This window comes from Chiloscyllium plagiosum, unplaced genomic scaffold, assembly GCF_037043375.1.
Source record: "Chiloscyllium plagiosum isolate Xiang-an unplaced genomic scaffold, Cpla_swu_hap1 HiC_scaffold_40, whole genome shotgun sequence".
Lineage (NCBI taxonomy): Eukaryota > Metazoa > Chordata > Chondrichthyes > Orectolobiformes > Hemiscylliidae > Chiloscyllium > Chiloscyllium plagiosum.
This window is the reverse complement of record NW_028270178.1, coordinates 27,741,699-27,769,292: the sequence shown is the minus strand read 5'-3', so window position 1 is coordinate 27,769,292 and position 27,594 is coordinate 27,741,699.

Sequence of the window (27,594 nt, the reverse complement as noted above, 5' to 3'; positions counted from 1 at the left end):
ACAACTTTGGCCTAATCCTTCTGCTTGCAACTCGTGAGGGATTTGACCTCTCTGCTCGTACTTTTGCCTCTCTCTTCCCACTCTCTCACCCCATCTGATTAGTTCCATCCTCACCTGAATCCTCATTCAGATTCCCTGGAATTTATCCATATCTGTCTGGTGCAGCTCTCTGCATTAATTTCTGGTGGTAATCTCAAACATAAGTGCCTCAATGCAGTGACGGTTTTGGGGATGTGGCAAGAGATCCCGTTGACTACACCAGAATTTGTTTTGTATCAACTTGTCAAATTGACAGGAAACAAATACGTAATCCAAAAGGAGAGCTGATGCTTATCAATTCTGCAGGTTTATAGACATCCACGAGCATTATACAAAATATTATGCTATTACGTATTGCAGTTTTCATGTTTTACATCCATGTTTCTTATGCAACCTACTGTTTTTCCCCAGTTTACACAGTCATTGTCTAAATTTTGCCTAAGGCATGCGCTATCCTGTTTACATTGCAGCTCCCTCACACCGAGCCTGCCTTTGTGCTTCTGTGGTTTCCATTTACTTTTTCTGTTAATGACAATATCATTGAAAAGTTGAACCTTAACCAGTTTCAACCCTGTATGGGAAAGGAACACAGATAAAGGGACACAGAGGCACACGGCAAACCTTTTTGTGCACAGATTATGTTGTCTGCTAAATAGGTGTACCATCATGGCTTCCTGTCCTTATCAGAACAGCTGTGTTCCTGCAGACGGTGCCTGTCCAGGGATACCATTATTAAACAGCGAGATATGATCAAAAATAAGTTGAAGCCTGTGAGAAGTAAATAATGCTTAATGCCACCTCATTGTCTCCACCTCAGATTAATTCCGAGGATCATCTGGAGACGACAGTAGTAACTCCCAATCTGTGGATCTTCACGATGTCAGTACTACCCTGAACACCAACACATGTGCTTTGACATCAATTCAGTCAGTTAGGCTGCATGCCTGAGGGCCTTCCTGAGATTATCACAGGTGCAGAGTGTTTCTTTTAATCTTTTGATTCGCTTGTGGAGTGGCAGTGTTGCTGGTTGGATCAGCATTTGTTGTCCGAACTTATTGTGGTGCAATGCTGCTTCTGAGGCTTGAATGGCTGGAAGGGGATTTTGTTTTTCAACCAATTTCACTTTCATCCTTGGTCACACAAAAGGCTTTCAGTTTAACCTTGTGACTCTTCCAGAAGACATCAACTCATTGATCCTATTTTGTCACGAGCTTCCATGCCTGCTCTATTCGAATTTGCCTGCGTTGAATTGTTGACCGTCTCCTCCAAGTCTTGATGGAACAGGGATTGTTTCTGTGTCCAAGCAGTCTGGAGGAGCATCAATGAATCAGGGACCAACACGAATCGACCTGCTCTTTGTTAGTAGCTCATGATCCCAGGCTGATCCCTCTGGAACTGCTGTTTGAAAGTGCTGCGTACAGCCTTCAAAGTGGTCCAAATGTTGCCTTAACCAGGGCATGCTCTGTGCACACTGAATGGATGATTCTCCCATGCCTATCAGCCATCAATTGTTCAGCTCTGACAATATTGCGGTTATGACTCTGCCTACCCTGCCTGTGTGTTCACACCTCCTGATTCCAGTCGCGTTAGCTGAATTTAATAGCTTCCAGTACCCTTCAACAGCATTATGAACTCCATTCATGCTGCATTATCTCTCCTGGCAACTCTGGACAAGAATGCAAAGATGCAGAGATTCTGGTTTACACCTTTATCTTTATGTCATTTAAACATTGCTTTACTTCAATTTTGTTTTTCCATTCCCTCCGGTTCCCCTTCTCTTTCTTTGCCACTGAACCCTTCCAATTGCTGCTTTCTCCAGTTCTGATAAAAGCAGATGGCAATTAGACATCAGTTTTACAGGATCAATCCAACTTTTCTTCCAAATTAAATATTGAGGACTTAATAGAGTACATTGTTATTGTCAAAGAATACTGTATTTATCCTCAGTTTAATCTCCTTGGTCCCTAGACTGGGTAAGAACAGCTCCTCAGACTATTGTGCCGATGATCCTGCCTCTGCTGTCAGTAAAAGCCAGTCGTTAATGTATTTGAATCTGTCAGCAAACTTCTTCACAGGCCAATCCGTTCCCTTTCTCATTTGGACCTGTAAGAGTCTACAACAGATTGGGTGAGTATTTATGTTAACTTTTAATAAATAAACTAGAATAGGATTAATTAAATATTAGGCATTATACTTACAGGTAAGTATTCCAGGGTGATCTGCTATAACACTTTTTTTTTCAATGTGAACTTGCTGTATCGCGATTGACAAATCAGAAATGCTGTTTCTAAAGTGAAACCTTTTAAAACAATATGATTACATCGCCAACACTTCAGACGATTTTGAAAGCGCAGTTTTTCAAAATCTCATGTTTGCACAAGAATGCAACCATTACGTTACATAAGAACGAAAGAACTAGGAGCAGTAGGAGGCCATCTGGCCCATTGAGACTGCTCCACCACTCAATATGATCATGGCTGATGTTTTTTGTGGCCTCAGCTCCACTTACCCACCTTCTCACCATAACCCTTAATTTTTTTACTGTTCAAAAAATGATCTATCTTAGCTTTGAAAACATTTAATGGGGAAGCCTCGATGACTTCATTGGGCAGGGAATTCCACAGATTCCCAACCCTCTGGGTGAAGACGTTTCTTCTCAATTCCGCTCTTAAACTAGCTCCTCCTAATTTTGAGGCTCTGCCCTCTTGTCTCAGTTTCACCCGCCACTGGAAACATCTTTTCTACTTCTATCTTATCTATTCTCTTCATAAATGCATATGTTTCAATAAGATGTCCCCCCATTTATGTAAATTCCAATTAACATAATCCCGGTCTACTCAGTCTCTCCTCAGAAACAAACCCTCTCAATTCCGGAATCAACCTAGTGAACCTCCTCTACACCCCATCAACTGCCAGTATATCCTTTCTCAAACAAAGATACCAAAACTGTGCACAGTACTCCAGGCGTGACCTCATCAGCATCCTATACAGCTACAACATAACTTCCCTGCTTTTAGACTCAATTGCTTTCCCAGTGAAGGACAACATTCTATTTGCCTTCTTAATTACCTGTTGCACCTACAGCCCAACCACCTGTGATTCATGCACAAGGTCATCCAGGTCCCTCTGCCTAGCAGCATACTGCAACATTTTACGATTCAAGTAATAGTTATTTTTACAGTTATTCTTATCAAAATGGATGACTTCATATTTATTAACATTGTACTCCATCTGTCAGACCCTTTACTCACTCACTTAAGCTATCTCTGGCCCTCCACAAAGTTTCACAGTCCTCTGCACACTTTGCTCTACCACACATCCTCATGTCATCTGCAAAGCTTCACATATTAAATGTGGTCCCCAACTCCAATCATCTATGAAAATTGTGAATAATTGCAGTCCCAACAATGTTCCCCAAAGCACACGATTGGTCACTGATTGCTAACCAGAAAAACACGCATTTTTCCCATTCTTTGCTTTCTGTTAGCTAGCTATCCTCTATCCATGTTAATGCATTGCCTGTATCCATTGCATCTTTATCATACGCAGCAGCGTTTGTGCGGGACCTTGTTGAATGCCTTTTGGAAATCCAGGTACACGACATCTCCTGGGTCCCCGTTGTCCACTGTGCTCGTAATGTCTTCATAGAATTCCAATAGATTAGTTAAGTATGACCTGCCTTTCATGAACCCAGGCTGCACCTGCCCAACGGGACAATTAACAGACTCAAGCATGTTCTCCACTACAGAAGTTAAGTTAACTGGTCTATAATTCTCATTTTTTGTCTACCTCCTTTTTTAAACAGTGGCATCACCTTTACTGTTTTCCAATCTGCTGGAACTGCCCCAGAGTCCAGTGGATTTTGGAAAATTGCCACAAATGCATTTGTTATTTCTCCTGTAAAGGACCAATGCTTACCTGAGCCACTTTTGTTCTTTCTATAAGTTATAGAAACGTTTGCTATCTGGCTTATATTCTGTGGTAGTTAGCTCTCATAATCTATCTTAGTTTTCTTTGCAGCATATTTTTGTGGCTTTCTGTTGACCTTTAAAGTTTTCCCAATCTTCTAGTTCCCTGCTGATCTTGGCCACTTTGTATGCCTTCCCTTTCAGCTAGATAGCCTCTCTTATTTCCTTAAACCTTACAGAAGAGCTGACAATATTGAAATCTGGACTGCAGCATCCCCATTATTCATACTATTGTTAATTTTTGTTTCCTGATGTAATTTTCATATTTCAGATTATGGGGCAATCAGTTCAGTTCAAAAGGGAAAATACAACTGCAGTCACCGGAGTCACTGAGACCCAACCTGATTTTGTACACGTGAGCATTTCAATTTATATTACCATTTCATTCAACATATGACCAATTCTCTGATTTCCCATCCCTCATCTTTAAGTGGCTGTACTCCAGGGTGAAATCCTATTGATTTTTGCTGAGTCTCGAGCTCGAGCTAGGTGAGGGTGGTCTCCCATTGTGAGGTCAGAGGCCTAGCCACAGGGTCACCAGACTCAGGGGCTTGGCTCCATAGCATAGCTTCTATAGGATATCCAGGTCTCAGTATTCCCTCAATGGAAATGCACAACCATGAAGGAGCCACAGTGGGGCTCACTGTGGGCTGCACAGTGGACCACTGGCAATTACACTGAGGGCTTGGAGGGCTGGTCCCATGGTTCTCATGGGATATCTGTGCCCAGTCATTCTGTTTGGGAAGTGAATTTTCTTGGGTTTAGGACAGGATGTCCTCAACTTGGAAAGATCCTTTCATTCAAAAAGTGTTAAATATCTACTGCATGGGGTACCTCAGGGCGAGTATCCTGTTGCAGCTGATTCTAGCCGATTCTGCAACTAGAGATTTACACTGAAAAGTACTTTTCTGCATTACCTCAGTGAGAAAGGAATAATTCCAGAGGCCAGGAATTTGTTGGAATAGCACAGGCTGGATTTCCATGTCAGCGTCCTGTGGAAACCTAGACAGAACAGACTCCACGGAAATCGCCTCAGGAACTGAAGCCTCTGCTGGGAGATTCGCTGTCTGGAAACCTCCTAAAGAATCCACTGAAGTTGGAAACATTGGAGGGTTGCAATTCTGATGAAGGACTTCTGCCCGAAACTCCAGCTCCTCGAGTGCTGCCTGACCTACCGTGCTTTTCCAGCACCACACTCTCGATTTTGATCTCCAGCATCGGCAGTCCTCACATTTTACGAAGTTCTACTTCTGTAAATCTCAAGACATGTTAGACAATGAAGAGCCCAACCCAATGGCATTTGAATAGTCACTTTGGCCTCCACCGGCCTCAATACATGCCCAACATCCCTCTAAACCAACCCTTACCCTTTTGAGACCCTCTCATTGGTTCTAATCCCCCCAGCAATCAGCTCCACCTCATTAGCATCACGCACCTCTCGCGTCCCATAAGCAGCCTGCCACTTTTATGGTATTCTAACTCCTGAACCAATACTCTACATTTCTGCTGGGTCTTAAATTAGAATTTCTCCCTGGAAATGTGGAGCTCAGTACTAACATTATTTTTAAAATGACTGGAATGGCAATTACAATCAGGATATCTGGGCCAGTTTATGAAATACAGGCTCGATGCCATTGTTATTGGTGTCATTTTCAACTGAATCATCAGTTTTGCAACTGCTGAAATGGCGCACAATGTCTGCAACATGTCAAATAAAGAACTGACCAGGTAAATTCTCCGGCATGCTCAAAAAGTAACAGACTTAGAAGCTGTTGATTCAGTGTGCACGACACTGCAATAAATGCACATATACAGTTTAAGTCTAAACTTCAGTGGGTATAATGCATGCGGGTCTTAACAGAGCAAAGTTATCCTCCCTCTACTTAACAGAGCAGTGAAGTATAGGGAGGATAGTTTGATATTTTAGCTCAGGTTCTTTGTGACCTAACTCTGTTCTCTTGATGCTATTTTTCAGAATTGGATGGACCGACAATACATGACGTTATTTCCTGCTTTAATTTACATGCCAATCATGTGTGGTTTGGCATTCTCTTCTCACTCTTGTATAATAAATGGACAAGTTTTTCTGCATTATCAAATTTAAAAAAAAACATAGAATGGGTCGAGATAATAACAGTGAAATCAACGATTCAAACTGACGGCCCAGCAGAAACATCTGAGGGCAATTTTAGGTCAGTGAGTTTACCAACGACATCCTCCGCCGCCCCCCCACCCCACACTCTTCCACAGCTGGGGAATGATTGGGAACGAAACATTACTCAAGTATAAAACTGATTTCATAGAACAGAATCCCTGCAGTGCAGAAAGAGGCTCATCGTGTCAGACCAGCATCCCAACCGATCCCCGTAACCTTGCAGTTACTATTGCCAATCCACAGAATCTGCACATCTTTGGCCTGGGGAAGGAAACAGGACCACGTGATGGAAACCCACGCAGACATGGGGAAAACATGCAAACTCCACGCAGATAGTCGCCCGAGGCTGGAATCGAATCTGGGTCCCTGGTGCTGTGAGGCAGCAGTGCCAACTGATGAGTCATCGTGCTGCCCTTTCAGTCTTTGAAATGGACGTTGAAAGAGAAGTCACCATTTTAAAATTCCAATTTCTCATCAGAGCAGCAAGAGGGAGGCGAAATGCCCATGAAGGGACCATTGGATAACTCTATTTGAGGAGGTGATATCTGTTGTGTTCACGTGGACAGAGGGTACAATGAATTAATCCCTCATCAGTGACAACACGGAGATTGCTCTTGTTGTATGAGCTGTAATTAATACTGTCCTGATCGGAAATATCTTCAACATAATCTGTGTCAAGCAGCTGTTTCCCAGCATTGACTATCAAATAAAAAGCAGAACTGCCCTGAAATAACCCGTGACACATTCCAAGGAATGAAATACAATTGTATAATAGTCTCATGTTCAACAGTAAACATGGTATGCTCAATTGTATCAGTTGGATTTATCATCATTTGCATAAATCTCAAACTCATCAAGTTTGCTGACTTGTTCATCTTAGTTTCACTAAATTTCTCCAACAAATATGTGTCCTAAAAAAGTATTCATGAATGTTTTGAGCATGTGTTCTGGCTGCTCCAGGTTTAAAACTGCAGCTTGGAGTGTTGTGTGTAATCCACGTCTGGGTCCATTGTGGGAGAAGGACAGAGACAGATCCGGGTTAGACCACTAACCTGCTGCTTTCTGTCACACACCCCTCAAATTCCACAAAGAAGATGGTAGAGGATAGGAGAAACTGGGAGCTGACTGAATGAACTGGGTTTAGGGAGATGAGCTTTGAGTGACAGACCTAGAGGTATTTAAGTCTGGCTCAGTTGGCCATTATCCTTTTTCGGTGTGGACTTGGATTGATTAAGGATGAGTATCTGTCTGTTGCTAGCCCTGTCTCTCTCGCCGCCCTCCCTCTAGACCCCCTTTCTCTTGTTCCCCTCTATCTAGCATCACCACTCCCCTCGCCCTGTTCCCCCTCAGATTTCCAGGGAGGATGCTGGGCAGGAGGTCGGTAGGGCACGATGGGCACATACAAAAACTAATTGGCCTTTTCACTGACTGCTCGGATGCACAGCAAGATCCCAGACTCCAAGTATACGTTGCCACTATCCCCCTCCCCACATCACTGAGGAAAGGTGTTTTATCCAAACCCTTCCTTCTGTTTGCATTTTCCTCAAATATCCTACCAGGTTATGTGACCACTCTAATTTGCAATGCCCCGAAATATTGTCCCCCAACCCAACAAGTTTGCAGCCCCCATGCATTTCACTCTCTGTCTCAACTAATTGACCCATCCACCACCCCCCCATACCAAACAACTCCCTATAGTTTTGTACAAATCTTGCAATGCCCCCCCACTCAAATTTGTACCTCCCCAGATTTTGTCGCTCCATTTTGTGCCCCCCACAATCTTTCACCTTGCAACTTTGCATCCCTGCCAAAATGTGTACCCTCTAACTTTGCTGCACCCTGCCTCCCAGATTTGGTCCCCAGAGTTTGGCGGAGGGAGATTAAAAAAGTGGAGTTGGCTGATAATTACCCTCATTCTGTGCCCCTGAGGTTTACCTCTACCCCAATTATGCATCTCACCCCCAACACATTTTCAGACTGCCCCAAATGCCCTCCCAACTAATAGTTTGCTGCACCCAAATGTTTTGCTCATTAAATATTGTCCCCTGCCCTGTAGCTTTACCCTCTAAACTGCTCCCTCCATGCCATCTCTCCCACTATCGCCCACACACACGCATGGTGGCAGATACAGTGAGCACGTGCAGACACAAATTGACCTTTTGAGTGACTGCTTTACTGCATAGCAAGATCCCAGCCCCCAGGCTCTCTTGCCGCCGCCCCTAGACCTCACTGAGAAAGGTACTCTGTTCCCACCCACCCAGATGCTGGGAACAGAAAGCTCCCACTTTGTAAATAATATACGTAGCACCATGCTGCACCTAGTCCAAACCCACCTGAGGGGCAGGCACAGAAGGGCAGACAGGAATAACGAGTAAGCGAGAGAGAGAGAGAGACAGGGTTTGGTGGAGGAGCAGCAACAGATAAGGAGGGAAGACATAGCCCAGGTTCAGAGAGAGAAAGGGTCAATGGCAGAGAGAGATCCTTGGAGAGACACTGAAGCAGTGTTAGAAAGAGAGAAAACTACCCAGTGAGAGAGACAGAGAAGGACAGAGTGTGAAACCAGGGAAAGAGACAGAAACATGCAGGCAGAGACAAGAAACGACAGAGAAACACCCAGGGAGAGAAACCCAGGAGTGATAAGTCAGAGAAAACCAAGAGACAAAGTGTAATCCCTCGGAGAGAACAAGGAAAGGGCAGACAAAAATAGATGGAAGGAGAGACAGGGAGAGAGAGAAAATCCAGGGGAAGAACCCAAGAATACCGAGAGAGAGGCACAGCACAAAACCTCACGCAGTGATGGAGCGAGAGAGAGAAAATATAAAATCTGGCAGAGCAAGATGTAAAAACAATGGAAGAGAGAGAAATGTCAAAGAGAGAGAGAGAGAGAGAGACAGAGACAGAGACAGAAACAGAGACAGAGACAGAGAGAAAGACAAGAAAGTCCAGGGGGAAAGAGAGACTGACAGACATGGAGAGAAATTCTGAGGAGAGACAGAAACAGCCAAAGACGGAGAGAAGTAAAACAGCAGCCACACACAGAGAGAGCGACAACAGACACCTAGTTCTGGAGAGAAAGTGGGAGTGTGATAGTGCAGGCAGATGGAATGATCCTCAGCCAGGACCAGCAAGAACATAGAAAATAGAAAAGCACAGGCCCTTCGGCCCACGCTGTTGTGCCGAGGATTAATCCTAATGTAAAATAAAATAACCTAACCTATGCACCCCTCAATTCACTGCTGTCCATGTGCGCGTCCCACAGTCACTTAAATGTCCATAATGACTCTGCTTCCACCACCACTTGCAACGCATTCCATGCATCCACAACTCTCTGCACAGAGAACCTACCTCTGATGTCTCCTCTATACCTTTCTCCTGATATCTTCAAACTATGACCCCTCGTGCCAGTCAAACCTCCATTGGAGAAAAGTCTCTGTCTATTGACTCTCTCCATGCCTCTCATTACCTTGTATACGTCGATCAGGTCTTCTCTCTTCCTCCTTCTCTCCAAAGAGAAAAGTCAGAGCTTATTCAACCTTTCGTCATAAGGCAAGCACTCCAATCCACGCATAATTCTGGTAAATTTTCTTTGCATACTCTCCAAAGCCTCTGTATCTTTCTTATAGTAGGGTGACCAGAACGGGACACAATATTCCAAGTGTGGTCTCACCAAGGATTGGTAGAGCCGTAGCAAGACCTCGCAGCTCTTAAACTCGATCCCCCCTGTTAATGAAAGCCAAAGCACCATATGCTTTCTTAATAACCCTATCCAAAAGGGCGACAACTTAGAGGGATCTATGGACACGAACACCAAAATCCCTCTGTTCCTCCACACTGCAAGGAATCTTGTATTTAATCATATATTCAGCATTAAAGTTCGACCTTCCAAAATGCATCACTTTGCATTTATCCAGGTTGAACTCCATCTGCTATTTCTCAGCCCAGCTTTGCATCGTGCCTATGTCACGCTGCAGCTTGCATTAGCCATCGATACTATCGGCAACACCTCCAACCTTTGTTTCATCTTCAAATTTACTAACCCAAACCCTCAACCTCCTCATTCAAGTCATTTATAAAAACTACAAAGAGCAGAGGCCCACGATCAAAGCCCTGTGGGACACCATTCAAATTGTCCGCCGGGCAGAATACATGCCATCTACAACCACTCTCTTTCTTCTGTCAGCCAACTAATTCTGAATCTAGATAGCCACATCGCTCTGTATCCCAAAGCTCACGGCTTTACGAATGGACCTACGATGGGGAACCTTATAAAATGCCTTGCTGAAGTCCAAATACACCACATCCACTGCTCGATCTTTGTCGACCTGTCTTGTCACCTCCTCAAAGAACTCAACAAGATTAGTTAGGCATGACCTGCCCCTAATAAGTCATGCTGACTGCCTTTAATCACGCTATGCTTTTCCAAATAGTCGTATCACTCAGAATTCTTCTCTTGCTGACCACAGACGAAAGACTGAATAGTCAGTAATTGCCAGAGATTTCCTTACTCCCCTTCGTGGAAAGAGGAACAATGGTCGCCTCATTCCAATCCTCCAGTATGACTTTTGTGGAGAGTGAAGAGGCAAATATCTTCACCAGCCGCTTAGCAACCTTCCTTCTCGCTTCCTGGAGCAAGCTAGGATAAATGTGGTCTGGAACTGGGGACTTATCAACCTTAATGTTTGCTAAAATTTCCAGCACGTCAACTTCATCAATCTTGATCTGTTCAAGCCTCTATCCCAGCTCCTCAAATTTCTCATTCACAACAACGCTATCCCTGATCGACCCTAATTTCTCCCTGATCATTCTCTTATTCCTCACGTTTGAGTAAAATGCCTTTGGGTTCTCCCTAAGCCTTCCTGCCAAGCCTTTCTCCTGCCCGCTATTGGGGCTCCTCAGTTCATTTCTGAGCTCCTTTCTAGCAAGGCTGTAATCCTCTAAAGCTGTCCTAGACCCTTGCTTCCTCCACCTTACGTAATCTGCTTTCTTCCTTTTGACGAGAAGCTCCTCTGTTCTCGTCATCCAAGGCTCCTCAATCTTACCCCTTCTTACCTGTCTCAGAGGAAAAAAAAATCGTGCATCACTCGCAACAACTGCTCCGTAAATAGTCTCTACAGGTCTGCTGTAGAACAATTGCTCCCAGTCTGTACTTCCCAACTTCTGTCTGATAGAGTCATAGTTTGCTTTTTCCCCAATTAAATAACTTTCCTTGCTAACTGCTCCTTTCCCTCTCCAAGGCTCTGGTAAATGTGAGGCAGTTTGTGGTCACTTTTACCAAAGTCTTCTCCCACAGCGAGATCTGACACCTATCCTGGCTCATTGCCGTACAACAAATCCAAAGTTACTTCTCCCCTCTTCAGTCTGTCTACATACTGAGTAAGCAAACCCTCCTGAACACAAATGACAAAAACGGCTCCATCCAGTCCATCTGCACTTAGGAGGTTCCAGTCGATATTGGGAAAGTTGAAGTAACCCATAACAAGAACCCTGCTAATCTGCATTTTTCCGAATTCTGCTGACCTATGAGTTCTTCATTCTCCTTACTGCTTTTAGGGCGTCTGTAGAAACCAACCCCATGAAGTGGCTGCTCCCTTGCTGTTCCTAACGTTCACCCATACTGACTCAGTAGACAAACCTTCCTCAACCACCTTCATTTCTGTAGCTGTGATGCTCTCTTTGATTAACAATGCTACATCACTCCTCTTTTTCCACCCTCCCTCTTCTTATTAAACGTTCTAAACCCTGGAACATCTAGCAACCATTCCTGCCCCTATGAAATCCAAATCTCCGTTATGGCCATAACATCATAGCCTCAAGTATTGATCTATGCTCTAAGTTCATCGCTCTTATTTCTGACACTCCTTCAGGCACACTTTAATCGATCCGTTTGCTTCATCACGTGAGAAACCTTCCTGATAGATTCACTACATCCTCTCACTGCCCCATCTACAACTACCCCTCTCTCAGATGTGTAGCTCTGATTCCCATCGTAGTGCCAAATTAATTTGAACCCTCACTAACCACATGAACAAATCTCCGATCCAGAATATGTGTGCCCCTCCAGTTAAGGTGCAACCCGTCCTTAATGTACAGATGCCACCTTCGCCAGAAGGTATCCCAATGGTCTAGGTATCTGAAGCCCTCCTTCCTTTACCAGCCTCGCAGCCACGTGTTAAGCTGCATTCGCTGACTGTTCCTCAGTTCATTATCTCGTGGCAATGGTAGGAAGTCTGAGATCACTACTTTACTCGACCTCATCTTCAGCTTCTAACCTAACTCTCTTTAGTCACTTTTCAGATCCTCAATTTCCTTCCTGGCTAAAGTCTTGGTGCCAATATGTACCAAGATTTCTGGCTGCTCACTCTCCCCTATCAGAATCCTGTAAACCCCATCGGCGACATCCTGGATCCTGGCACCATGGAGGCAACATGACTTCTGGAAGTCTGTTCCCGGCCACAAAATCTCCAGTCAGTCCATCTAACTATTGAGTCCCCTACCACTAGCGCTTTTCTATTCTCCCCATTCCCTTCTGAGCCACGGTGCCAGGCTCAGTGCCAGACACCTTACCACTATCGCTTTCCCTAGTAGGCCGTCCGCACCAGCAGTATCCAAATCAGAATACTTATTGCTGAGGGGACCAGCAACAGGGTATCCCTGCCCTATCTGTTGCTTCACTTTCCTCCCGCTGACTGTAACCCAACTGTCCTTATCCTGTGTCTGAGGAGTGCCCAAACTCAGTGACCACAGGGCTCTGATACACGTGCAGAGAAGGCTGAACAGGGAGTTTAGAGATTGGAAAGATTGGACGATTTAACGGTTCCAAAAAAGAGTGAGCAGCCAGAGTTGTAGGAAGGGAATCGACAGGGGAGTGTGAACAGGGCGGAGATGGCAAGGATGGGAATTGAAGTAAAATTGTAGGGGAAGCATCTGGGAACATAAAGTTAGAGATGGCAGCTGTAGACGGTGCAGTGAAATCTGCGGGATCAAACTTTGCAACAGTCCCCTCTCCGACTTTTTGCCCCTTTGTCGCCTTCCAGCCCAGAGCTCGCCCCTTGTGGTAAAAAATCCAGAAGCTGCCTGAGCCCCACAGTGCTTGTGTGTGAATACAAGTGCTCCAAGGAGTTCGCGCAGCAGAAGTATTTCATTCTCTCTATGCCCCTGCATGTGCGAACTTCAACTTCAGCTTCCAGAGTAAATGATGGCACTCTCTGCCCAGAGGTTGTCTCCATGTTTAACTTGACTCCTCCAGCTGGTTTTTTGACCCACCAAGGTCAGGGAGGGGGGAACTAAAAAAGAGTTAGTCAGCCATTTTAGATTTGTTGACTGGGACATTGCCTTTATAAATAGGGAAAGGCAGGAGAGAGTGGGGACTTGGGGAGTGCGTGTCTGTTTGAATGCACCAGAATGACAGCCTATTAATAGCCTGCTCTCAATTTACTGACCAAACTTATCACTCTCTCGCCTCTACATTCCCATCCCTGACTGTACTTTGCTTGTATATTAGAACATTGTAATGTTAAGGCAAACTACGTACTATGCTAACTGTGCCCTGCAGGGTAAAGGACACAGTAGGCATCAATCAAGATCATTTCCAGCTTCGTGAGCTATTACGAGTGGGGATGCAAGCAGAGTCACTGCTAAAGACATGGCCATTTACAATTGATATACTTGTTCCCTTTCTCTGAATCATTTATGATGTCTCCAGGGTCACTGACAAACCCACGTTGCGTCCGAGAGACGACCAAAGAGGCTGTGACCCGATATGACCAGCTTCACTGAGTGAGCAAGTCATTGACAGATGGAATATAATGTGCAGCACAGATTTCCAAACTGACTCAGTGACAGATTAAAATCCACGTTCCCTGCCCAGTCTACACTTACAGATCCAGGGAGGTTTTGTCCCTGATGGAGGGCAGATCTCTGATGGGATGTTATTACGCTGCAACATGAAGGTGCTGAGTGTAACAAAGTTTGCTACATCCCATCATAAAATATGCTGTGCTGTCTGTACTGTATGAATTATATTTAAAACTTTAGCAGATGCACTGTAAGTAGGCGATTTACATTTATAGGAAGAATAGAAAAGAAACAGAACATTTCGTTTAAAATGTGATGGGAAATTATTAACCATTATTGTCTGGAGGACTCTGGTGATCGTGTACACAGATATTAGTAAGTTAACATAGTAGTAGAGCTAACAATTAGGAGGACAATGATACATTGACAGTTATTGTCAGGAGACTGTATTGGGAACATGAGGACATCTTGCTATGAATCCCTTTTCATCAGATTTTCTCTTTTAATGAAGATATTAATATCCGTTAGGAATTCTTCCTTCACATGCAGTCACACTGTCACACATAGATGCACATACTCACACACACTCTCAGTGTCTCACACAAACTCAAACACTCTTATTACTTAAACACACATATACACAGACACACATTTTTTTACACAAATAAGGTCACATATACACATACATAAACTCATTCAGTCATGCACTTGTATGCTGTCATGCATTCACATACTCTCAAGCAAACGTACTGAATTGGACAACCTGACACATTGACCTTCACTCATTCACTCCATCACAAGCACGGGCGAATCATTCCATCCAGGACGTATGTTAAATTAGAGTTTTATTTTTCCTGTTTCTTGACACCACCACATTTCAAATCACAGCAAGACAGTGTGATATTTTATAAATTCCTGCTATTAGGATGAAACAAGCCTGACTCCATGTTCAACTTCTGCGACAGATTCTGAACAAGATCTCATTTCAGTGGCTGATCTGACATGTTACACTTTGTAGCTTGAGAGTTCAAGTTGAGGGACTGTGAGAGAGACAGGGAACGAGACTGAGAGGGAGCATGAAAGTGAGAGCGAGCAAGGGAGAGGGAGGCAGAGAGAATGAGTGTGACCAAGAGACAGAGTCCGAGTAAGAGTGTGAGAAAAAGTGGCAAGAGAGACAAAATGTGATTTTGAGTGTGAGAGCATGTGATAGAGGAGGTAACAATAATGACTGCAGATGCTGGAAATCAGAGTTTAGATTAGAGTGGTGTTGGAAAAACACAGCAGTTCATGCAGCATCCTCAGATGGTGCCTGAAAATCGACGTTTCAGGTAAAAGCCCTTCATCAGGAATACAGGCAGAGAGCCTGAAGTGTGGAGAGATAAATGAGAGGAGGGTGGAGGTGGGGAGAAAGTAGCACAGAGTACAATAGGTGAGTTGGGGAGGAGATGAAGGTGATAGGTCTGGGAGGAGGGCGGAGTATTTCCTGTCAAAATGTTTATGCATTGATTAGTTGCAGAAAGTAAAGAGTTTTCAAGAGCTTGCCATTTCTGCTATTGATAGTTTAAAGGGTCTGTATGAATGGAATTGCTATTGCCCTGTAGTAAAAGCAATTCAAGAGTTTTTGAATTGATCTTCATATTCATCTTCATTTGATCTTCAGCACCTCCGCCACGTGCCCCAACAGGAGGAGGAGAATGTCTTATTAGGTAGTTAAAAATCTCCAGGAGAAAATGAGGATCGCAAGTATGAGAGATCAGAGTTGAAAAGTGTGGCGCTCAACAAAAGAGCACAGCAGAGAAGGCAGCATCCGATGAGCAGGAACAATCTCCAGAACCAACATTTGACTAGCAAGGAGAACAAGTGTACGCGAACCAAGTGATGTATCCTATATGTGTGATACAAGTGTCAATGATGTGCTGGAAGCAGCATTCCTTTTCTTTAAATAGATTCAGCTTCAATCACATTGCCATTCTCGTCAACATGAACGAGTTTTGACAGCACGAACAATAAGGAAGAAGAAAAACTCTTGAAACAGGAAATGCTCCACCCTCCTCCCTGACCTATTACCTTCATCCCCTCCCCTACTCACCTATTGTAGTCTATGCTACTTTTTCCTCGCCCCCACCCTCCTCTCATTTATCTCTCCAGCCTTCAGGCACTCCGACTGTATTCCTGATGAAGGGCTTTTGCCCGAAGCATGTGATAGAGGACGAGAGAGAGAGAGAGAGAGAACAGGACTGAATGAGTAAAGGAGATATATGAAAAGAGACTGGATCGGTTAAAGTCACTGGGGTTCACAAGAATGAGGGGGATCTTACAGAAAGCTCTAAAATTCTAACAGGATAAGCGCAGGGAGGATGTTTGCAGTGACTGGGGAATCCAGACACAGGGAGTCACAGTCTAAGTCTAGGCTATTTCAGAATGAGATGGGGAGAAATGTTTTAACCAGAGAGGGGGGAGCTTGTGGAATTCTCTGCCACAGAAAGCCATTCAGACTAAACATTTTCACAGAGAAGGGAGATCTACTTCGCAGGTCTAAAGGGATCAAAGGATATTGGGGGAGGCGGGGGGTGGGGGGGGGGGGGGGTGGGGGTGGTGGTGATGGTAGTGAGACCAATAAGGCATAATGAGGAAACCACGCCAGAGGAATTCTGAGTCAGAAAATGCTAAATCCCGAAACAGCCAAACTCTCAAAATTGTTCTTCCACCTCTGTCAAAATTGAATTTCTGGCTCTTGCACAAAACAAAGAAACTAAGAGTAGGAGTATGCACTTCATCCCATTAAGCCTCATCCTACCGTGCAGAAAGCAGCAAATGGGTGATGCAAGGTTCAGTCTTTGGACCCCAGCTATTAATAATCTGTATCAATGACTTTGATGCAGGGATGGAAACTCTGTTGCACTATTGTTCCCCGATGGAGCTGGCACTGCATGCATCTTAGAAACTTGGGAGTGGACAATCCCAAAAGAAACGTGCAGTGGTGTTGGATTTGGAGTATGGTGCGCACTGCATTAGAACACTTACCTTTAGAATCGAGACTGTGGTGCTGGAAATACAATGCATTTCAGGCGGCATCTGAGGAGCTCAGGGGCTTTTGCCCAAAATGCTGATCCTCCTGAAGTAAAGGACAGCGGTCGACCATGGTCTCCACGGAATGGCATTAGATTAGCTCACTGCATCATTGACAGCAAATATAGGTCACCAGACGAGTCTAAAGTTTAGGATCCCTACAGTGTGGAACAGGTCCTTCGACCCTCCAAAGAGTAACCCATCCAAACCCAATCACCCACCCTATTATCCAATATTAACCCCTGACTTATGCAAGTAACCTATGCATCCCTAAACATAATGTGCAATTTAGCATGGCCAATCCACCCTATCGTGCACATCATCGTATTGTGGGAGGAAATCCACGGAGACACGGCAAGAATTTGCAAACTCCACACAGACAGTTGCCCGAGGCTGGACTCAAACCCAGGATCCTGGTGCTGTGAGGCAGCAGAGCTAACCACCGAGTTACTGTGTCGCCTCCAGTCTTTTCACTTGGAATTACTGCTGCTGTGTCAAAGAGTGTTGGAAGTGTGCGCCTTGCTCGTGATTTTGGTTAATACTTCAATGAAGGTGGAAACCAAAATCACCTGGATTAAAGATTCTGATCTAATAGTCTGTTGAGTATTAGAACATACAGCATAGAAACGTAGAGCATAGAACAAGCCCTTTGTCCCATGATGTAAAATCTAATAACCTAACCTACGCACCCCTCAACTCACTGCTATCCATGTGCATGTCCAGCAATAGCTTGAATGTCCCTAATGACTCTACTTCCACCACTACAGCTGGCAACGTATTCCATGCATTTAGAACTCTCTGCATAAAGAACCCAGGTCTGACTTCTCCTTTATGTCGTCCTCCTAATATCTTCAAACTATGACCCTTCGTACCAGTCGATCCTACCCTGGGAAAAAGTCTCTGCCTATTGACTCTATCTATTCCACTCATTATCTTGTATAGCTCGATCAGATGTCCTCTCTTCCTCCTTGTCTCAGAGAGAAAGGTCCGAGCTTATTCAATGTCTCTTCATAAAGCAAGCCATCCAGTCCAGGCAGCACCCTGGCCAACCTTGTTTGCACCATCACCAAAGCCTCTGTATTTTTCCTATAGTAGGGTGACCAGAACTGGACGCAGTATTCCAAGTGTGGTCTCACCAGGGACTTGTAGAGCTGTAGCAAAACCTCGCAGCTCTTAAACTCGATCCCCCTGTTAATAAAAGAAAGCCAAAACACCACATGCTTTTTAAACAACCCTGTCCACTTGGGTGGCGTCTTTGAGGGATCTATGTACTTGCACACCTCGATCCCTCCGTTCCCTACACTGCCAAGAATCCTGACTTATATTCAACATTTGAGTTCGACTTTGCATTTATCTAGGTTGAGCTCCATCTGCCATTTTTCAGCCCACTCTGCATCCTGTCAATGTGGTGCTGCAGCCTGCAGTAGCCCTCGATACTAACGTCGACACCTCCAACCTTTGTGTCATCTGCAAATTTATTAACCCATCCCTGAAAATCCTCATCCAAGTCATTTACATAATCTACAAAGAGCAGAGGCCCACGAACAGAGCCCTGCAGGACCCCGCTCAAGACTTACCTCCAGGCAGAATACTTTCTATCCACAACACTCTCTGCCTTCTATCAACCAGCCAATTCTGAATCCAGATTGCCAAATCTCTCTGTATCCCATACTTCCCGACTTTATGAATGAGCCTATCATGGGGAACCCTATCAAATGCCTTGCCAAAGTCCATATACATCACATTCATTGCTCGACCTTCGTCGATCTGTCTTGTCACATTATCAAAGAGATCAATAAATTTGTGAGGCATGTCCTGCTCCTTACAACGTAATGCTAACTGCCTTTAATCACACAGTGCTTTGCCCAATAGTCATAAATCCCTCAGAATTCTTTCCAAAACTTTGCTGACCACAGATGTACGACTGACTGGTCTGCAATTGCCAGAGACTTCTTGAAAAGAAGCTATATTATCTTTCTTGAAAAGAGGAGTAACATTCGCCTCCTTCCAGTCCTCCAGGACGACTCCGTGGGGCATGAGGAGGCATAGATCCTCGCCATTGGCTTAGAAAACTTCTTTCTCGTTTCCCTGAGCTGCCCAGAATAAATCTAGTCTGGCCCTGGGTACTTAACAATCTTAATGTTTTCCAAACTTTCCAGCACATCAACTTCATCAATCTTGATCTGATCAAGCCCGTGTCCCAGCTCCTCAAAGTTTTTATTGATAACAAAATCCCTTTCCTTGGTGAAAACCGAAGCAAAAAAACTCATTTAGAGCTTAGCCTATGAGCTCAGACTCCACGCAAAAGTTCCCTCCACTAACCGTGATCGGCCCTACCTTCTCCCTGATCATTTTCTTATTCCTCACGCATGAGTAAAATGCCTTTGGGTTCTCCATAATCTTTCTTGCCAAACGTTTGTCTGGTCTGCTACTGGGTCTCCTCAGTCCATTTCTGAGCTCATTTCTAGCAAGTCTGTAATCCTCCAAAGCTGTGCTAGATCTTTACTTCCTCCACTGTACTTAAGCTGTCTTCTTCCTTTTGACGAGATGCTCCTCTGTTCTCGTCATTCAAGGTTTCTTAATTTTAGCCCCTCTTACCTGTCTCAGAGGAACACATTCGTGCTTCGCTCGCAATTAATGTTCCTTAAATAATCTCCACATGTCTGCTGTGCCCTTTCTGTGGAACATTTGCTCCCAGCCTGTACTTCCCAACTCCTATCTGATAACGTCATAATTTCCTTTTCCCCAATTAAGTATCTTCCCTCGGTAACTGCTCCTTTCCCTCTCCAAGACTATGGTAAATGTGAGGCAGTTGTGATCATTGTCAACAAAGTGTTCTTCCACCGCATGATCTGACACCTGTCCTGGCTCATTGCTAAGCACCAACTCCAAAATGGCTTCTCCCCTCGTCGGTCTGTCCACATACTGAGTAAGGAAACCCTCCTGAACACACTTGACAAAATCGGCTACATCCAAATCATCTGCACTAGGGAGGTTCCAGTCGATATTGGGAAAGTTGAAATCACCCATAACAACAACCTTGCTACTTGTGTATTTTCCGAGAGTTTGCCCGCCTGTGAGTTCTTCAATCTCTTTACTGCTATTAGGTGGTCTGCAGAAAACCTATAATGCGGTGGTCGTTCCCTTGCTATTCCTCACTTCTAACCATAATGACTCAGTAGACAAACCTTCCTCAACAACGTTCGTTTCTGTAGCTGTGATACAACCTTCGTTTCTGGAGCTGTGATACAACCTTCTGTAGCTGTGATGTTGTGATGCTGTGATCCTCGATGTTGTGCAGAAATACATTAGCTATGGCTCCTGGATAAACCTGGAGCAATGAAACGAGGAATTTCTAATTATCCACATGTGTGTGAGTCTCTGCTCTTTGAGTACCTCCCGAAATTCCCCAAAACGGCCAAGCCAACTGAAGTAAATCTAGCAGGTCAGGCAGCATCAAAGGAACAGGAGAATGCCCGAAACGTCGATTCTCCTGTTCCTTTGATGCTGGCTGACCAACTGCGCTTTTCCAGCAACACATTTTTAAGCTCTGATATCCAGCATCTGCAGTCCTCACTTCCTCCTCCCTGAAGTAAATCTAGGCCAAATTTAGTAGGGCATCAACTTTCCAGCAGCTGTAGAAAAACGCAATCTTATTTCTGCACATGCCCACTTTGTCCTCCAGCCCAGGGGTTGGGTCATACCACCTGGGATATGGTGAATGGATGGAGATACAGAAAGGCTTCTAAGTGAGCTGATTATGTAATGGAGAAATTACAAAGGGGCTGGTTCAGGGAGGTAGAACAATTTGACAGGGGCTGTGTAGGCACTAGATTTTGGAGACTGTAATTTTTGGGGGGATGGTGCAATATTGCGGGCAGTGCAGTTTCAAGACTGAAAGAAATAGGGAAGGAATGGAAAGGTGGGAGAGAGTGGCAAAACAAAAGTGAGTGGCAAAGAATGTAGACAAAGACTGAAAGAAGAGAGAAAAAAGATAAAAGAAAATGTTGACAATGTGAGAGAGGGAGAGACAAGTAGAGAGTACAAGGCCCAGGGAGAGAAAGAATAGAGAAACAGAAATAATCAGAGGTACAAACAGGAGTCAGGGAAATGTGTGGAGAGTTTAGAGCGTTGGTACTCACCATTCTGGTTGGCTCCCGATCTCTCGATTGTCTCTCCTACTCCCTATCTCGTATTAGGGACAGGCTATCCCTCCAGGGGTTTGTTTGAGGAGGAGTAAGTCGGGACTGCAGATGCTTGAGATTAGAGTCAAAGAAGTGTAGTGCTAGAAAAGCACAGCAAGTCAGGCAGCGTCTAAGGAACGGGAGAGTCCACATTTCAGGCATAAGCCCTTTAACCTATCGGATGAACAGCTTTTGCCAACACGTCGACGCTGCCTGACCTGCTGGGTTTTTCCAGCACCAAACTATCTGACTTTGTTTCGGGAGGCCTGATTCAGGCAGGGTGTGAGATTAAACGATCCAAGGGGGATTGAGATTCAAAATCTCTCTCACACAGATACAAACAAGCATGAAGATACGCAACAGCTGCTTAGTGCACATGAGCAAAGGAACATTGGTTGCCAGAGTCTGCTTAAAATATCCAGAGGTCTGTCGCTCAATGATACTCTCTCGGCATAAGTCCCAGATCTCCCGCGGAGTGCACCTTTAGATTAGATTAGATTAGATTACTTACAGTGTGGAAACAGGCCCTTCGGCCCAACAAGTCCACACTGCCCCGCCGAAGCGCAACCCACCCATACCCCTACATTTACCCCTTACCTAACACTACGTGCAATTTAGCATGGCCAATTCACCTGATCTGCACATCTTTGGACTGTGGGAGGAAACCGGAGCACCCGGAGGAAACCCACGCAGACACGGGAAGAATGTGCAAACTCCACACAGTCAGTCACCTGAGGTGGGAATTGAACCCGGGTCTCTGGCGCTGTGAGGCGGCAGTGCTAACCACTGCCTCTTCAGGAATGAATTGACAGCCACAGTCATCTCTGTGGGATGAATTGGGTGGGAAGCTGTGCTGGGAGAGGGAGGGAGGAGGTGTGTGAGAAAGCAGAAGCTAAATAGTACAGTCCAGAACTTGCCTGTCAGCTCCCGCGTTACTCTCTTGGAATAAGGGCTCTAATTACTTTCAAACTAATCAAATTCCTCTTGTCTTTATCTTTTCCTATTGATCAATTCAAACATTTCGACTTGCAATTGCCAGGAATCACCTGATTGGAAGTCATCTATACTCACCCGATACGACTATCACTGGTTCCTTCATGCAAAATAAACTGCAAACACACTTAAAAAGATCTTTATCAGGCCTCTTTCAACAGACTTGGTGCTGATCCACTAAAGGTGATATTAGGCCAGGTGACAATAACGTATGCAGTTGAGTACAGGTTTGGGAAGTCATGTTCTGGTTGTACAGGATATTGGTTAGATCACTTTTGGAATATTGAGTGCAATTTTGCTCTCCTCCATATCGGAAGGGTGTTGTGAAACCTGAAATGGTTCAGAAAAGATTCACAAGGATGTTGCCAGGGTTGGGGATTTGAACTATAGGGAAAGGTTCAACAGGCTGTTGCTGTTTTCACTGGAGTGTCAAAGCCTGAGGGGTGACGTTATAGAGGTTATAAAATCATGAGGGGCATAGATAGGGAAATATACAAGGTCTTTTAACTGGGGTGGGGGAGTCCAGATTTGGAGAGCATAGGTTTAGGGTGGGGGGGAAAGATATAGAACAGACCTAAGGGGCAACTTTTTCACGCAGAGGGATGGAATGAGCTGCCAGAGGAACTGATGGAGGCTGGTACAATTGAAAAATTTTAAAGGTGTCTGAATGGGTACATGAATAAGAAGGAATGGTGAGATATGGGCCGGGTGGTTGCAAGTGGGATTAGATTGGGTTGGGATATCTGGTCAGCATATTTGAGTTGGACCAAAGGGTCTATTTCTGTGCAGTACATGTCCATGATTTTATGACTCCAAGTCAATTTGAAGGAGCATCTTAAATTAGAGAGCGAGCTGGGTCATTGGGAGGGTGCAGAGAAGGAGTCCAGAAGTGTCTCTGGTTGGGTTTGGATTCTCCTGCTATTGCACCAGCTGGGTTGTGAAATGGAATAAATAAAGAAACGATTGATGTCACTGAATTGAATGGAAACAAGCTTATTTATTGTTGAAAATAAATTTACACTCAAGACACAGAATCTTTCCTGGATATAATTTATTCTTTGTAATAGAAACTTTTGTTTTTAATTTGTCCAGATGTATGGATCAGACAGTTGGTTGAGGAAGAACAGACAGGATCGTGTGATTGTATTTCCCATTCTGATCTGCAGTGAATGATAATGCTTTCCTCCAGGTCATTTTTCCTTTTACCCACTTTGTTCGCTGAGAACTGATGGCTTGGAACCAAGGTAGCTTTTGTACCTGTATAATTCCTCTTTTGGTTTTGTTTTTGTTGGTTCAGCTTCCTACCAACAGCTGCTCGTTGTGAATAGCATTGTAAACTGCTCTGCTCCTGCTGTATCTTTCATTTTGCTACTCAGATGGAGTCATTCCTCGCCTAATAGGTACGGAGTGTTATCATGTTTCTAGTCCTCCTCCTTTCGGTCCATTCCTTACGTGAACTCCTTATTTCATTATCTGCTGCAGCTAACGTTGACTCCACAGTTACTTGGATTTATTAACCAATTCAATAATTTTTATAACTGGATATTTCACTGCACACTTTAATTGGTCTCTGAACTTTTTCTGGGTGACCACATAAATAAAAGCATTTGTGCAGCAACTTAACTTTTGTAGCATATATGCCATTATTCGAAGGAGATCAAGAGTATCAGGATCCAAGGAATAACTAGCATGAAAGAAATACAAAATATACACCAACCAGAGAAGAATGAAACTGGAAGATATGGCAAAGAGTAAAACCACTGATTTCTTTCTGCTCTCTACCTCTGGGTCATTTTCAATTTTCCTCTGTCCCCTCAGCCCCTCTCGAATCTTCGTGGCCTTAAATATATATCTGACAGTCAGAATATTGATAATGAGAATAAAAGTGAATGGGAGAAATGGTGTTAAAAGTTTTTCAAAATATTTAAAACTTGCCCAGCGAGAATCGTTATAATACCAGGACGTGGTAGAACAGTACCATGGAACATTGTTGCTGATCATTCCAGGTTTAAATCGAAAATAGTTGGGAACGTTCTTTAAACAAAAGAAAATGCAGATTGTTGCGAGAACAATTGTTACAGTTTTCTCTGTGCAATACTGAGATTTTATCTGATGAAATGAAATGGCGACAAATCGATCAAAAGATAAAGCAACAGTGAACCAGACAGAACAATCAATGGTCAACCAGCTCAGGACGTAGGTAACACTACAAACAGGAGTGACGTCCAGGAAACACTTTGGATAATAGTAATACGCAAATCGTCGAAGTACGATGTTAAAAACAGTGAACAGTAGATCAGAAGCTGCCATGGCCAGAAGATGGCGAGTGATGCAGTTAGAAAGACCGCACTTGCCCCGAGCTAGAATTACAATCACCACTAGACTAACTGTAGGAGGAGAGAAAGGAAAAAAAGAGACAGAGTCATAGAGATGTACAGCATGGAAACAGACCATTCAGTCCAACCCATCCATGCCGAACAGATATCCCAAGATGATCTAATCCCACCTGCCAGCACCTGACCCATATCCCTCCAAACCCTTCCTATTCATATACACATCCAAATGCCTCTTAAATATTGCCATTGTACCAGCCTCCACCACTTCCTCTGGCTCATTCCATACACACACCACTGCCTGTGTGAAAAAGTTACCCCGTAGGTCACTTTTATATCTTTCCCCTCTCACCCTAAACCCATGCACTCTCGTACTGGACTCCCCAACCACAGGAAAAAGACTTTGCTTATTTACCCTATCTGTGCCCCACGTAATTTTGTAAATCTCTATAAGACCACCCCTCTGCCTCCGACGCTTCAGGGAATACAGCCCCAGCCTGTTCAACCTCTCCCTATCGCTCAAATCCTTCAACCCTGGCAACATCCTTATAAATCTTTTCTGAACCCTTTCAAGTTTCACAATATAGGAAGGAGACCAGAATTGCACACAATATTCCAACAGTGGCCTAACCCGTATCATGTACAGCCGCAACATGACTTCTCAACTCCTGTACTCAATACTCTGACCAATAAAGGAAAGCATATCAAACGCCTCCTTCACTCTCCTATCTACCTGTGGCTCCACTTTCAAGGAGCTATGAACCTGCACTCCTAGGTGTCCTTGTTCAACAACACTCCCTAGGACATAACCATTAAGTGTATAAGTCCTGCTGAGATTTGCTTTCCCAAAATGCAGCACCTCACGTTTATCTGAATTAAACTCCACTTGCCATTTCTCAGCCCATTGACTCATCTGGTCATGATCCTCTTCGCTGTCAACTATATCTCCAATTTTGGTGCCATCTGCAAACTTCCTAACTGTACTTCTTATGCTCGCATTCAAATAATTTATGTAAATGAACAAAACGTACAGCACCAACACCAATTCTTGTGGCACTCCACTAGTCACAGGCCTCCAGTCTGAAGAACAACACTCCACCACCACCCTTTGTCTTCTACCTATGAGCCAGTTCTGTATCCTAGAAGTTACTGATCAAACGTTGTCCGTGTCTGTACCAGGTTATAAGTATGGCAGAAAGATAATCGTTGTTTCATGTCACATAAAGTTTAAAGAATTTGTAGTACAGCAGTAAACTCTCTCTAAGTGTATCATTTGCAACTTTTAAAAGACGTAGAGAAAAATATGCGCAGCGGCTTGTTGACAGAAACAGAGTCATCTACTACTTTTTTATTGGTTTTGGCAGCAGTTGATTTCACCTGCTGTACAGATTACTCAGACCTGCTGGAGTTTCCCATAAGATACCTGCACTAACATCAAGACACATGGGATCAGTACAATAAGGGATAGGAGACACCTTACACAGGCATTACTTGCAACATTTCTGTAGTTGGTTTCAGGGCCTCCACAATTCAATTTGCCTGCAGAATTGTATATCCATGCGATATAAAGAACAGTACAGAACACTGAATCACTCCACAGTGTTCAGGAATGGATACTTTCCACAATATGGATGAATAAATGATCGAGCGTTGAGTCTCTCCCTCATGTACAGGATTGACTATCCTGATGATTTGAACCATGAAAACATTCAGTAGTGAATCCAATTACCATATTGCAGGTTGGATGCCCACCGCAATTGGATGATCTTCAAGACTGGGCACAGCTCCTCCCACATGCCCAACACTACCCCACAGTCACCACCTAAACAAAATCCGAATCGACACAGCATTTGTCATTGAAACTTTCTGGCTTAGAAGTCTGACACTTTATCTGAGGTTAAACAAAGCTGCCTTCCTGATGTCTAGGCTCACGCTCCCAAGCTGCTCTCTTTGTCAACAGAGGTTTCCAACTCAGAGCTATTTGGGGCTAGAAATCTCCATAGATGGAACGACATTCTCCATAGAGATGATCAGAATTGTATCACAGCTTGGCATCAGAGACTAATAGCTGTATACATAAACTGATCACCAAAGACAAAACAACAATCCCAAAAGAATGCCAATAGGAGAAACTGCACATGGGCCATTATCATTCGAGGAACATGAAAAACAGCGGCAATGAAGGACAAGGTGGTAAACTGCCTGTTGGACAAAGTTGCTTGACCTTCTGTGGGGAAGCTGCTGCTGCACAATTCCAGGTCTCAGTGTTGGACTGACTAAAGTCTGCATCACAAAATAGTGCCCCTTCTTACAAATGACAAAACTCACACATCTCTTTGCCAATCAAATAATTCAACAATGCAACAAGTTTGACACTGTGCTCAACACACCTCCCCACGATGAGTCATCACAAATATCACCCCCACCGACACATCCAGTGACTGACGAAAACAAGACGCAGGTGCAACCATTCTGTGCTGATGTTCACTTATCACCACATGACGAGCTGCTCATCTCACCCCTTGCCCAAGTTGCATCTGGGATCCCATTTGGAGCAAGCTGACTAAGCAAAGTTCGCCAAAATAATACCTTCGCATAAAGGAATGGGCTGCCCCAGATGTCACTGAGCGATAGACCTTTATGAAAAGCCATCTGATGGATGATTTGGCAACCACCTGAACGAGCAGCGTTCCAAAAGCTGGTGCTTTCCAATAAATCTGTTGGGCTATAACCTGGTGTTGTATGATTTTTAACTTTGTACATCTGGTGGATAGCAGGCTTTGAGCTACTAAAGAGAGAGAGAGAACGAGAGAGAAGGTGGTCTTGCTGAACCTTTCCTAGAACAAGTCAGTGCTTGTGCTCAGTTAAACCTCAACAATGTGGCCTCAGTGTAAACCCATTCAGCACAGTTTAGAGAAACAGACAATGCTTCACACGACTGAGGAGTCTTGTAATTGACAAACTGATTGCTTTAAACTCAGTGAGTGAGCAGACTATTGTCTGACATGGGGATTTATCTTGTTAAGTGGAAATAAAGGGTTTCGCAGTCTCAGATAGAA